Source organism: Lepisma saccharinum, chromosome 2 (assembly GCF_977018435.1).
Source record: "Lepisma saccharinum chromosome 2, izLepSacc3.1, whole genome shotgun sequence".
NCBI classification, from domain to species: Eukaryota; Metazoa; Arthropoda; class Insecta; order Zygentoma; family Lepismatidae; genus Lepisma; species Lepisma saccharinum.
The window spans coordinates 1,620,276-1,633,659 of NC_139230.1; the positions used below are offsets into that span (position 1 = coordinate 1,620,276).

Consider the following 13,384-nt stretch of genomic DNA (forward strand, 5'->3'; position numbering starts at 1 on the left):
ATGGAGTACGGAGGCTGAGGCCATGTGAGGTCGGAGGCCGAGATGGAGTACGGAGGCTGAGGCCCTGTGAGGCCGGAGGCTGAGGCCATGTGAGGTCGGAGGCTGAGGCCGTGCGATGCAGGAGGCCGACCTTCAACTCGGAGGCCGGGCCTCGCAAGGCCGAAGTCAAATGGCCATCTCTGGTTTGAACTCTTAGATTACGCTAAATGCGATAAAATTATATTAGGGGTCTATTATTATTAATTTGTCGTTATCATTTTCTGATGACTGTAATAGTTTCAAGTTCAATTTATGCAGCTATTTTGGAGCTGTGAACTGCGATATTGATTATTTATTGTAGTTAAGCAACATTAGGAATTTGGACCATTCAATAACATGAGTTCAGTAAAGTGCTTGAAAAAAGTTGAAGAAAATTCGACGACTAATAACGGCGTCCGTTTATTTTATTTGTGACCTCTAACTTTCTACCGATTTCCTTTTATAAAATGTTCCTTAGTTGTTAAATCGGGGAGGATAACTAAAAGATGAAAACAAGAGGATGGACCATGGACTGTAAAAGCTTGTCCCTTGGTCGGCATACTTCCTTTTGTTTGAAACAGGTCCGCTGGTAAAGTACAATCAAGATCTGGAGATTTTTTTAAAAATATATATCTTCTCGAAATATCTACATTAGAGTACAATTTCTCTATTTTCCAGGGACATCCGTTTTTGAGGTCATGCTGGATTTTCCCATTATGCCAAACAAAGAGAGCTAGGTGCCTACGAAGTTCAAATTTTGCTAGGTTTAGAACTATTATGCTAGAGTTGGCATCACTGCTTGAGGAAACTGCTAGAGCTTCCTCGCGGTCTCGTAAAACTGGGCAACACCCTCCCTCCCTTGCACTGCCCCTCGCCCATCTGGTTATAGTATGACGAGAAACCTTCCTCAGCGGCAGGCAAAGACGGTCTTTCGGCAGCAGATCTGGAGCGAGCGAGTGATAGCAAGCAGATTGACTCTTGACAGTTTAGTAGCAAGCCTACATTGCACTCATAATTTTATAACGCGCATTAAACTTAAAAAGTACGGAACTGGAAATAAGTATAAATGAACTGTAGGAAGTTCCTCACTTCTTACATGGAGGAATCGCCCCTGGGAGGAGGGACGACGACGTCATGATTATCTCGTTCTTAGCTTCTCTTAAAATTTCTCTCATATTTGAAACATCTGATCGATTGCCACTGATCTAAAAAAGACTGTAAAGTTGAGATGTATCGTTTCAAGAGAGCATCGTTTGGTGGGTTTATTTATTCATCGCCCCTCGTCAGAAATGCATACGTATAACTAAGTCTCTCGCCTTCTTAAACCCGAAGGTTCATGGCTGCAGCAACACAGGCCTTCCATCTGTCCCTATCCTGAGCAAGATCTATATACTCTTTTCCATCCCTACCGATTTCCTTTAGGTCCATCTCAACGTTATCCCTCCATCTTCGTCTTGGCCTTCCTATAGGTCTCTTACCATCAGGTTTCCCAACAAGAATCCTGTAAACTCCTCTTTCCTCTCTTATTCGTGCATACGTATAAAATATAATAATAATTACACACACACATATTATATATACTTTTTGTTATTTTAAATTGGAATTGTATAAGTATCGGTTCAAAGTGGTATCGGCTCTGCCCTAGAATAAATATACACACTTAGAAGTGTGAATGGTTCAATATAAAAAAGGATATTCTGAACTTCACTCCATGCATTTTTCCTTGTGGATGTTATCGATAACAGAATAGTTCCAAAGTTTCAAACCATAATAAGCTTTGCTGTTATTTGGCGAAACAATTATCTAGTGAGAAGTTTACAAAAATTAGAGCAAATATCTTGTTGAATTAAATTAATTTAAGATTTTCTTTCGATTTCCTTAATTTTGTCATTGAATAGCGAAAGGTATTACCCGAGTTCTTTTTAAAAATGTGATGCAACTTCCATGATTAAAAGCAACCGCAGGGCTAGGAGGCTTTACGGGACGCGCACAATTGTGTGGTGTATGATCACTGAAAAAAAAATTAAAAGTATCACACAATGGAAAAGAGATATTTGGAATGTGGAATAATATTAAAAAGTGTAACCAACCATCTTATATAACTTGGCGTAAAAATTACAACTGAAACAGAGTATAAATGGGAGAGGGGTGTTATTGATGTCAGCCCCGGGCCTCCACATAAATTTCGACTTGCCTACAATCAAAGTAATCTACTAATAAACAAATAAAAACCTCTTCCTCTCGTGGCTTCCTCCAGCTGAAATTATTTCGATCTTTTTTTTATATTGAGTCCATATTGGAATACCATGGAAGGTATGGGTAATTTGACGTGTCGCTTTCATTATTTCATCACATAATTTTCATATAACTGCCATCTTCAAATAACTACATGTATCTAAAATAACAATTTGATATTAGTTGTAATTAATAAGAACCCGAAGCAATCATAATAATCACTACAATACCGAGGTGACTAAATTTTAATATAACAGTTCTGGGGAAAGCGTCGAATAACATGGGTACCTGGGGGAAACCCTAGAGGGTAAAGGCGGTCAGGTCACTCACGACCGGATCAAGAAAGTGTGGGGCGTTACCCCCACACCCCCTATACGCCTTCATGGCGTGGTGCTATCCACAGGGGAGCACTTTACTTTTTCTTTTTCTTTTTTTGTAATGAGTGGCTAATCTTATTTGGAAGGCCTCTTTCAACATACTCTACCAGTTACACAATTATGTGATTTTTCTTATGATAACTTTAGATTTAAAAGAGAGGTAAGGAATGGAAGGAAAGCTTGACTCGAGAGCGTCAGAGACTTAATCAGCCACGATTAAAAGATTCAGACTTTAGAAGCATGAGAGGTTCAGAGAAAGATGTCAACAGAATCTCTAGATGCTGCTGAATAGAAAAGAAGTTGTCACAAAATAATCGTATGATGATTTTGTGTGTTGGTTGGTTTCTTAAAGCCCACTTTTATTCTCAGATAGGTTAACTGGGACTAGATCTACAGTTTAAAGTGGAGTCCGAACCAGGGTGCATTGTGCTTCCACCGGGGGATCGAACCCAGGACCCCTTCATTATAAGGCGACAACGTTATGCCATCGGAGAGAAATTATACATGAAGAACTCACATCAACCATGTCATTTTATCACAACAGGAGATGCGTCCATTTAAGAGGGAGAATACACCAGGACTAAATACAAGAAGATTAAACCATTTACCTTAACTTTTGAAGTGCTATGAAGTAATGAAATTCCATTTGTCGAAAAGTAAGCTGTGGCAGACTCAACTGATTGTTATATTTTAAGTCGCTTTTCTGCTGGTTTTGGCTGTGGCGACGATGAAATTGAATGGCAATTAGATGAAAGTGATGAAGGGACGAACACAAACACACGGACACACAAAACACAGACCCACACACTTATTCTGATCATTTTTCGTGTCTTTATCCTTCATTTTTAGGCAACAAAGTCACCTTACTTTGCAATTGTTGCACTAGTTTTCATCCGATTTCGAGCCTTTTCCATTCATTTTTCAGTAACATTCAAAGGATTATTCTGAATGTGTTAATTGCAGGTGTCAAAGACGTGTTGGCTTGCGAGAATGCAGTTTCAAGGGTGTAATACGCAGGAGAGAGGTTGGCATTTGAGTGTTCGGAGAGGTCACCCTTCTAGCCAAAGTAATGTGAAAGAGAGACGACTTGCTGGGTACGATTATCAACTTTGATGAAATCCTTGCTTCCTACAAAAGATAAGAGGAAAATCTGGAGTGAGAGAGAGAGAGGGGAGGGGAGGGAGGGAGCGAGGGGGGGGGTACATACGTCTTTATCTTCCTGAAAAGAGAACGCAATTTGGAGAGCGCAGTGGTCGAGTCACTTACGTCGCTGTCCTCCGTTTTTCTATTTCACTCTCTTCCACGCATTATCCCCGAAGATGCTCCCAATTAGGCCTACTGTTAGGAATTCCTACAATTAACGTTGACAAATCTTTACCAGAGTCTAGGAGGAATGGAAATAATGACTCCTCATAGCTTCAGTATAAAACGAGAACTCGGGAATAGATCTTGGCTTGATAAACACATTTAACAGTGTGCGTGAGTGTGATGCCAAAACACTCTTTGCGTAGCATTAAGGAGTAGGAATACTTGGATCGTTTTAATGAGGTTCTCGCTTACAGTAAACAGGGAGAAGGTGAGGCAAATGCATTCTTGCACGCAGGGCTAGTTTTATGGTTGGTGGCGCTCCCTTCATCTCCCAAGTATGACGTGTGGCCAGCACGACGAACCCACAGTCGTCGTCGTAGGTTTCCGTGGCCGGGTTACGCTAGTTATTCGTAGCTCCCCAAATTCCTCACTATGGTGGGTGGCCACTGTCCCATACACGGGCCGAAATCTCAGGAGAAAAGTCGTTAAGCTTCCCCCAGGAGACTCGAACCTACGCGCGTCTCGTAGCCAGAACCCAAAGCATGACGCCGAGACGCGGAGAAACGCTGCAACACAACGCAACAGACGCGTTTCCGGCTCCTCAGTGAGCGATAACCTTTAAGATAACCTACAGACTTCTGGCACGGAAATTCCTGCTTCGGTTCCGCGCGTTTCCCTGTAGCGGGCGTTACACAATTTGATTACAATAGAAGCAGGCAACAGAAGTTCTGTTGCCGCGTTTCTCCGCGTCTCAGTGAAAATCACAATATCATTTTGTGATTAAGTGAGGGGATTAAGGGCAGATGCGACCCCTCCTTCCCCTTGCAGGAAAATTTACGCAAAGCTTCTCCACCATAGAAAACCACCTAGCCTATCCCCAAAGCAGGAACAAACACCCCCACGCAACAATTTCCACTTCAGGCGCTGGTGACGCCTACCAAAGTATCAAACTTCCGAGTTACAGTTGTTGACTTTTTAGGGGATAAAATTGGTTGATCCTTGATACGATTTGCAACTTTTCAACAAAATTGCCCAACGGACTTCGAGAATATCTGCTCTATGTCATGTCACGTGTTTCAAGTAAATTAACGAAACATCTTACCTTTTTCACAATTCCAAACGAGAGTTCCTGCGAGCAGAAGGTTTCGCAACAACTCGGTGAGAGCGCAGCTATCTCCATTGTGCGTTAGCTAACACTAGACCACGTGATATAAATCCATGTTCAAATTTCAACATCTCGTAAGAAAATCAAATAAGTTTGTGTGTTGTGGTTGTGGGTGTCTGCTACTAAATTCGTGTCGAGAAACACGGAAATGTACACAAACTGTCCCGATAACCCAGGCAGGTAAAATACAAGGTTGATTACGAGACGCCTTCTGAATAGAACCGCAACAGCGTGGAACTATTGCTCCTGAAATGATATTGTGATCAATTTGCTTACAGTGTAACAAGTTTCCAGTGTGGCAGAAGCAGCTCTGGTGTGGAAGGGCATCTTTTTTTTTTTGTAGTGGTGGTCGCAAGTCTATTCAATATTGTTCGTTTATAGTCTGCACAGAAACCACATTTTCTTTCACAAGCTGTATTTTAGTATGCTTTATAAGTTTCTTGCAAGTTCTGTTAATAGCATGCGATATTTCACATAGACTACTTTAAATAACTATTTCTGAACACAAGTATTGTCTACTTAAAAATAATATTACATACATACATACATATATATATATATGTAACAAAACCCCGACATAACAATCCATTTTGTTACACACAATAAAAAAAAACACTGAACTTTATAATCACCTTCTCAAAAGCCTACATAGTTATAATTCAGTGGTAAGTTTGTTATTAGAAGGATTATGTTTTTTGAAACAACAACAAAAAAACATAAGCAAAAAAATACAAATGAGCAACTAAGCATAGTCAAAATGAATGAATAGAACTATATATATGTATGTAACATAGTATTATATATGTAATATATAATATATGAATATACACATGCATACATATTATATGCAGTTACACATATGGAAAGCCAGAAAGTTGATCAATATGTTACATTTCCTACGCACGCACGGTAACTGAATCCGAGAGATACTACTCCTGTGAACACTTTGTTCTCCTTTGTTGCTACCGAGACCCACCATCGATTATTGTATATGTAAGCTTGCTTTCCTTGTGTTTTTTCAATAAATATTCAGTTTACGGTTCTTTACGAGTCTTCATTGTAGTGAGCAGTGGTGAACTGCAAAAGGCTCTTTAAACAAATTTAGGCAGTCCTGAACACAAAATGATCCTTTTTGCAGAAAAAAAATGTAAGAAAATCTCTCGTGAATTTCATCGAAATACTGTTCATATATTGTGTTAATTTCGAAAATATTTTTGTCAGCGTGAAACCATTCAACATTACTGCACCTAACACAGACTGTCACGGTATTTACAATCAACATGGCTTTTCTTGCAAATACACGGAGCGATGCACACCAGTGACATCGTCAAGCTGTTTGAGGTGTCAAGCACATTTTATTGCTCTTATGTTGTATGAGGATGTCCGTCTTCAGAGACAAAGTTATTATTAAATCGGATTCTCAGACTTTACTTTCCTCAATTGTAACCTATGGAAAAATATAGGTTTCATGATAAACTGATCTCGCTGAAAATACCCGAGAATTAAAATGTAAAGTTAAAAGTTGTGATGGGCATATGAAGGTATACTTACAGTCACTATCAATTTGCGAGGACCACAGAAATTTAAAAGATTAAAATGGTATACTCTATGCCAAATAACAGAACAGATTCGTGTTTGGGGGGGAGGGGGAGACAACAGGGCCACTCGCCCAAAGCACTTCACCAGGCCGGTCCAAAAAAAGGAAATGTTTATAGTGCTTTACATTTGGAAAAGACGTCACGTGTACCTATTTTTTTAAATCTTTGACATAACTATACTCGTAGCAGAGATTTCTCAAATCATATTCTCTCTTAGCAAAGAACACTAAAAATACAAAAACATGCAAAAATGGAGAAACGAGTGTTTCTCCTTTCGTCCCATTCTTATACCTTTAAGGCCTCCCCAATGGCGTAGTGGTAGCGTCGTCGCCTTGTAATCAAGGGGTCCCGGGTTCGATACCCGGTGAGGCACATAGTGGTTCGGATCCAACTTTAAACTGTAGGTCCAGTCCCGATTAGCCTTTATGTGCATAAAGTGGACTTAAAACAATCAATCAATTATACCATTAATAACCAGCATGTCAATTTTCTCGTTGCTCGTGTGCGACCTCTGCATTTAAAGGAGTAAAAATACCTTCAAAGCCTAATAGCGAACGGCATTTAAGAACCGTTCAACAAATACAAATGGCCGAGTTCGATCTTTGTTGTAACTGAAAAGCTTGTAGGTGTGAATTGTTTTCCGCAGGTTTTTCTTGGGATGTAGCAATTATAATCATATGACCATTGCAGCAATCCAATAAAAATGCACTTTCACTCTGTCGAATGATAACACTGTTAAGCCTTGTTTCCATGTTAATAAAACATTAAAATGCTGACCAAGGCAAACTTTTTATAGTATAAAAAATATACATAAAAACGTAACGTTTTCACCCTCTAACAGGGTCTTCTTCAGACGAATATTCACAATAAATTGATGAAAGATACAACCATCATCTTGCTTTTGTGTATGGACCCTGTACTGGGAGTGTATATACAGGGTGAGGCAGAAAGATGTCAACAATAAATGGGTGTTTAATCACTTTCAATTACAAGCAGGGATTTGGTTACAGGGTTTCAATTTGGCACCCATCCCTATGAACGCACTCATTGAGTCTGTTCATTGTTGTTTGTAAGGCCCTCTTGGCCATTTGGGCAGGAATTCCAGCGATGACCTGAGTGATGCGGTGTTTCAGGTCGTCTAGGTTACGAGGTTTGCTGGCGTAGACCCGATCCTTGACTATGCCCCACAGCCAAAAATCGCATGGCGTCAGGTCGGGTGAACGTGCTGGCCATGGGAGAGGACCACCTCTACCAATCCAGCGTTTACCGAACGTGTCGTTCAGGTAATTCCGAACCAGCAGACTGTAATGGGCAGGGGCGCCGTCTTGCTGAAAGTACCCTCGCTGGAGAATGGCAAGTGGTACGTTCTCCTCCATGAACGTGCTGAGCATGGAAAGGTAATTCTCTCCCCTGACGGTCTGTTCTTCAAAAAAGAACGGTCCAATCACTCCAAATTTTCTCACGGCACACCTAACGTTCACCTTAGGGGAATCCCGCATGTGCTCTCGAACTTCCTTCGGGTGCTCAGTCGCCCATATGATACAGTTGTGCTTGTTCACACGACCGCTGACGTGGAATGTTGCTTCGTCAGAAAACATGAACAGAATGTCAGGCTTAATGTTCACCATTTCCAAGAGAATTCCTACAGCCTTCACACGTGCTTGCTTGTCCGCGTTTGTGAGCTGCTGCACAATCTGCAAGTGGTATGGCTTCATTCCTAAGTCACGATGCAAAATTCTAATCACTAACCTTTGCGAAATGTTAGTTTCTAGAGAAAGCCTGCGCGTGGACTTGGTTGGACTGGCTAAGATCGCTTCCTGGACGCAGATGATATTCTCTTCCGTTCGGACAGATCTCTTTCTACCGCTGTTCCCCTCGCAATCGTCTTGAACGGACCTCGTCCGGACAAACTTCTCGTAGATCCTACCAATTGTCAGGCGCGATGGTGCATCCCGTCCGGTCCAGGCCTTGAATGTTTCTTGTACGATGCGTGGAGACTGGAAGACCTCCATCCAGGCAGCTATCTTCCTTCGTTCCTCAATGGAATATCGGGCCGCCATGGTTTAATCTGCAAAAAACAAAAAAATATTTAGTCTCCCACACAGTATTAACATCTTTTTGCCTCACCCTGTATAAGATGATGGTTGTATCTTTCATCGATTTATTGTGAATATTCGTCTGAAGAAGACCCTGTTAGAGGGTGGAAACGTTACGTTTTTATGTATATTTTTTATACTATAAAAAGTTTGCCTTGGTCAGCATTTTAATGTTTTATTCTCGAGTGAACGTTAAGATATCAAGCAAGTTTCCACCGCACCCCAACAAGGCGAGACTATGCAGCAGAGACCAGCATGGCTGTCGCTCAAAATCGGGAATATTTTTCTCAAGACGAGGCACTCAGATGTGCACTGAGGAGGTGCGAGTCTATACCCTGTCCCAGCTCTCTCTCGATCAAAGTCGCGCATAGCGGGAAGAAGGGGGGGGGGCAAACAAATGGAACAAACAATGGAACGAATGGAACAAAATGTGTCAGACAAAACCTATGAATTTTCGGACGTCGAATTTGAATCTGCAATAAAAAATAGGGGTTCCCTTTTAACATTTCAAGGTTGCCCCTCCCCTCCCCCGGGGTTGGCGGGATGTTTTCGTTCGATGCATATTTCTCGCGATATTTCGATTTGTCAAGTTACATGGGACACCGTGTATACACCGCAATAACACGATTCATATAGAGCTAAATCTTATGGGAAATGGGAAAGTGCCTATTTTGTATGCGGATAAATTACTGATAACATTTTATTTGTTTTCAGTAATACGCGAAGAACAAAACAAAACCCTATATTTTTGGTTTTAGTAGTATTACCAGAGCGTATAGAAGAGAAAGTGTGTGCACTTTGTTTTCTTCCCGTAAGCCAAGTGAATAGAGCGGTGCCCCACCGAAACACTGGCAGCACTTCTTCTTCTTCTTCTTGGTTATGTCCCTTATCACCTGAACTGGGGCGATCTTGGACAACGGTACTGAAGGGTTGGACAGACCATGTCTGACAACCCGCACTAAGAGATCTGTTCCAAGTCCCTCATCTTCTTATTCCAAGATCCGTATCCATCCGCTCCCGGCGGACACGCTCCGGAGGTCTGCTTGCTTTTCGATGTTCACTCGGCCTTGAGGGTAGGCAATGTTGATCAATAAATGTGTGTTTACAACCTGGTGTTGTGTTTACGGAGGAATCCGTATAGAAACCACAGGACTGCAGGACTGGGGTTGTGTAGTAAAGTCGAAATGGACAAAGGGAATGGTGTTCCTATTCTAGCCAGGCACTGATCAAGTGTGGTTCGTGCTTGCTCGCGTAACGGGCACTGGAAAAAGATATGATTGATAGTTTGGATATCTGCGCCGCAGCCGCACGAAGGATTGGGTGCTAACTGTAATCTCGCCAGGTGTTGTCGTGTTTGTACATGGCCTGTGCGTAGGCGAAGTGCAAGTGTTATTACTTCTCTGGGCAAGTTCAGAGAACGGAACCAGGGGTTCCTGGTGCCGAGTTGTGCTACCCCTTTGTAGGTGGTGGTTTGGGCTAGTTCTTGAACAGACCAAGCATCCCAATTTGATTGGATTTTTTTTCGTACGCGTGGGAGTAGGTCGGTGTATGGCAATCGCAGTTGTATTACTTGCTCTGCCTCTCGAGCCCTTTTCGCGTAGGCGTCTATTCGATCTTGGAGGACGTTTAGGTCGCTATGTCCTTTGATAAATGTAAACGTCACCCTGCGGCCCTGGGAACAGATTTTTGAGACTTGTTGTAGTATTAAGAAAATGAAGACAGTCATTCGGTAAGACGCTGCTCCCGTACGTGCTAGGGTTTGGAGGACGCTGAGTGCGTCCGTCAGAATAAGAGTGTGTGGGTATCCCTGGGTGTGGGCGTAAATCAAGGCGCGAAATATGGCATAACTTTCCGCCGAAAATATGGACGTGTCGGATGGCAATCGATATTGATGGACATCATCCGTCTCCACTGCATAGTAAGCGCAGCCCACTTCATTGCCGCTCTTGGATCCATCGGTGTAAATAAAATTCGCCGTGGGCCATCGTTCCCGATAGGAATGATGTGGTCCTCTATCTATATAATGAATTTCCGGGGGTGTGACTGGTGGGCCTGACAGCTGGTATAGCAAGTGTTGTGTGAATGTAAACGATTTGTGATAGGCCTCCCGGTCTATGTCATAGCAATGCAGGAAGTAATATGAAGGATCGTCTGCTGTGAGAACCTGAGCGGTTTCCCATTGTCGCTGTATTGCAAATGCCTTTTTGAATGGGTGCACGTGATTTTCCCATGTCTTTAATAAGAATTGGGTGGTAAGCGATTGACGTCGGTGCATGAGTGAAACTTCGTGGCTTTCCAGATAGACGCTAATGTTGGGACTTGATTTCATTGTGCCGAGACAAATTCGTAACGATTGACGTTGCAAGGTATCCAATCGTTGTAGCTGCTTGACGTGTGCCCCGCCGTATGCGGCCGTTGCGTAATCAAAGAGCGACCGAAAACAATATTTGTGGAATAAAAGCATCACATAGGGGTGACTCCCCCAGCGAGTAGTAGCAAGACATCTTAAAATGTTATTGATTTGGCGTCCTTTTTGTGCAAGGTAGTTGATATGGACGTGCCAATTTAATTTTCGATCAAACCGGACCCCCAAATATGTGCCGGTTTCTACGATTGATATGTCCCCGATCTGTGTTATGGTGTTTGGATAACAAGATCGAGGTCGTAAGTTAAATAGGATGATATGAGATTTGGTACGAGAAATTGTCAAACCCAAATTGCGGAATTTATTGTCTAAGTTACGAAGGAGGTGTTGAGTGGCCAGTAAGCCCTGTGTGGCATCGGGAGTGGTTAAATAACAGCAAAAATCATCGGCAAATTGAAGGATTTGGAATTGCCCTAGCATCGGTGTGTGTAATCGTTGTGTGTAAATATTAAAAAGTAATGGGCTGAGTGGGGATCCCTGCGGTAACCCGTGACTTTGTAGTCGGGGGCCAGCCAGTCTGTCCTGAAACCAATAGACTGAATTGCGCGCATGATATAATTGCCATACAATGTGTGCGAGATTGGGGTGGATGTGAAGTTGGGCGATGTGTGTGCAGAGGAGATCTATGGGTACGGAGTCGTATGCTTTTTCAATATCTAGAAAAATACCGAAACAGTAATCGCGTGTTACCTGACTATTCTGCACGGCCACTGTTAGTGTTGTGATAGCGTCTTGGCTGCCCAATCCCAGCCTAAAGCCCATTTGAGTAGGGGGAAAGTATTTTCTTTTCTCTAAGTTCCAAGTAATTCTGGAATGTAGGGTTTTCTCGAATAATTTCGCTAGGACTGGTATAAGAACAATTGGTCTATAAGATTTAGCTTCATTCTTGGGTTTGTTGGGTTTGGGAATGGGAATGACGAGATGTTTTGTCCAGTCCACCGGGATCTGTTTGCCGCGGTATATATTGTTGTATATGTTGGCTATGATTTCCAGGCCAAAGTCAGGTATATTACGAAGTATTTCGTATGTAATTCCATCGTAGCCAGGAGCAGTATTTTTAACTGATTGAAGGAGGGATCGTAGTTCCGAAATTGTTACTGCGGGAAATTCTGGTGTGAAGTTGGCATCGGTGGGTGTGCGAGAAATAGGTCGCGAGGTCACGAAAGGTGGTGTAATTATATCCATGAATTCCGCTTCCCACTCTCGTGTGAGATTGTTTTGTTTGACTATGTGAGGTTTGCGAAAGTTGTTAAATTTTCGCCAAATTGTTCCAATGGTTTCACGGCGATCGAGTGATTGACAGAAACGTTTCCACGCTTCCCGTTTCGCTTTCAAATATGTTTTTTGTGCTTGTTCTTGTAATTTTTTGAGCTCGATCCACTTGTCTTGTGTTGGGGCCCGACCGTAATTTTTCCACCGGAATTTTTTCAAATTTTTTATTTGTGCGCAAGTGCTGTTCCACCATCGAATATCGGGATATGTTTCGCGTTTGATGAATGATTGGCGCTGCCCACAGATATCTAGAGTGGTAGTTAGCGAGGTGATAAGTTGCGCATAAGATATTTCGGATTCGGAAAAATCATCGTCGTGGTGATATTGAGACTCGAACGTTGGTGCGAATAAATCCCACTTAATTGTGGCTGTCCGCCATCTTTTCACCGGAACTTTGTTACGTTGTGGTACTGGAGTATGCGGGAGGCTCTGAGTATTGAGTAGAAAGATTGGGTTATGATCACTGCCCCGAAGGTCAGGATCTTTATACCAGTAAAAGTGAGTAAATAATTCCTGGGAGGAAATGGTGAGATCGATGCTGGATGGCCGATTGCCATTTCTCGGGTAGTGCGTGGGCGTGTTGTCATTATATACTATAAAATCTTGTTGTTGAATCCATGTTCGTACTGCGGTCCCGAGGCGATCCTCTTTGTCCCCTCCCCCCATAAGGGTGAGTGGGCGTTGAAATCACCCATAAGGATGATGGGGCTCGGTAAGTCGTTCACAAGTTCTTGTAAATTGACTGGCGTGATACGTTGGGAATTATGGTGCGATGGGACATATATGGAGACTATTGTTATGTGTAAATGGCAGGCCCGGACGCGAACTGCGGAAATATCTACATGAAAGTCTTTAATTAACGTTAATCGAGGTGGAATTTGTACAGGTGA

At 42.4% G+C, this 13,384-nt stretch overlaps 1 protein-coding gene across 6 annotated transcripts in view; it reads right to left on the reverse strand.

Moving 5' to 3' along the window:
• Window positions 1–13,384, reverse strand: part of LOC145983853 (prestin-like) — a 327,363-nt gene that overhangs the window by 147,149 nt on the left and 166,830 nt on the right. Inside the window, exon 1 of one of the 6 annotated variants that reach the window (XM_083116902.1) lies at window positions 3,239–3,267. The exons of the other annotated variants lie outside the window; for them this stretch is intronic. The gene's annotated coding sequence lies outside the window, so the exon portion shown is untranslated. Of the gene's footprint in view, window positions 1–3,238; window positions 3,268–13,384 lie in introns of those variants that run through there. 6 annotated transcript variants of the gene reach the window in all.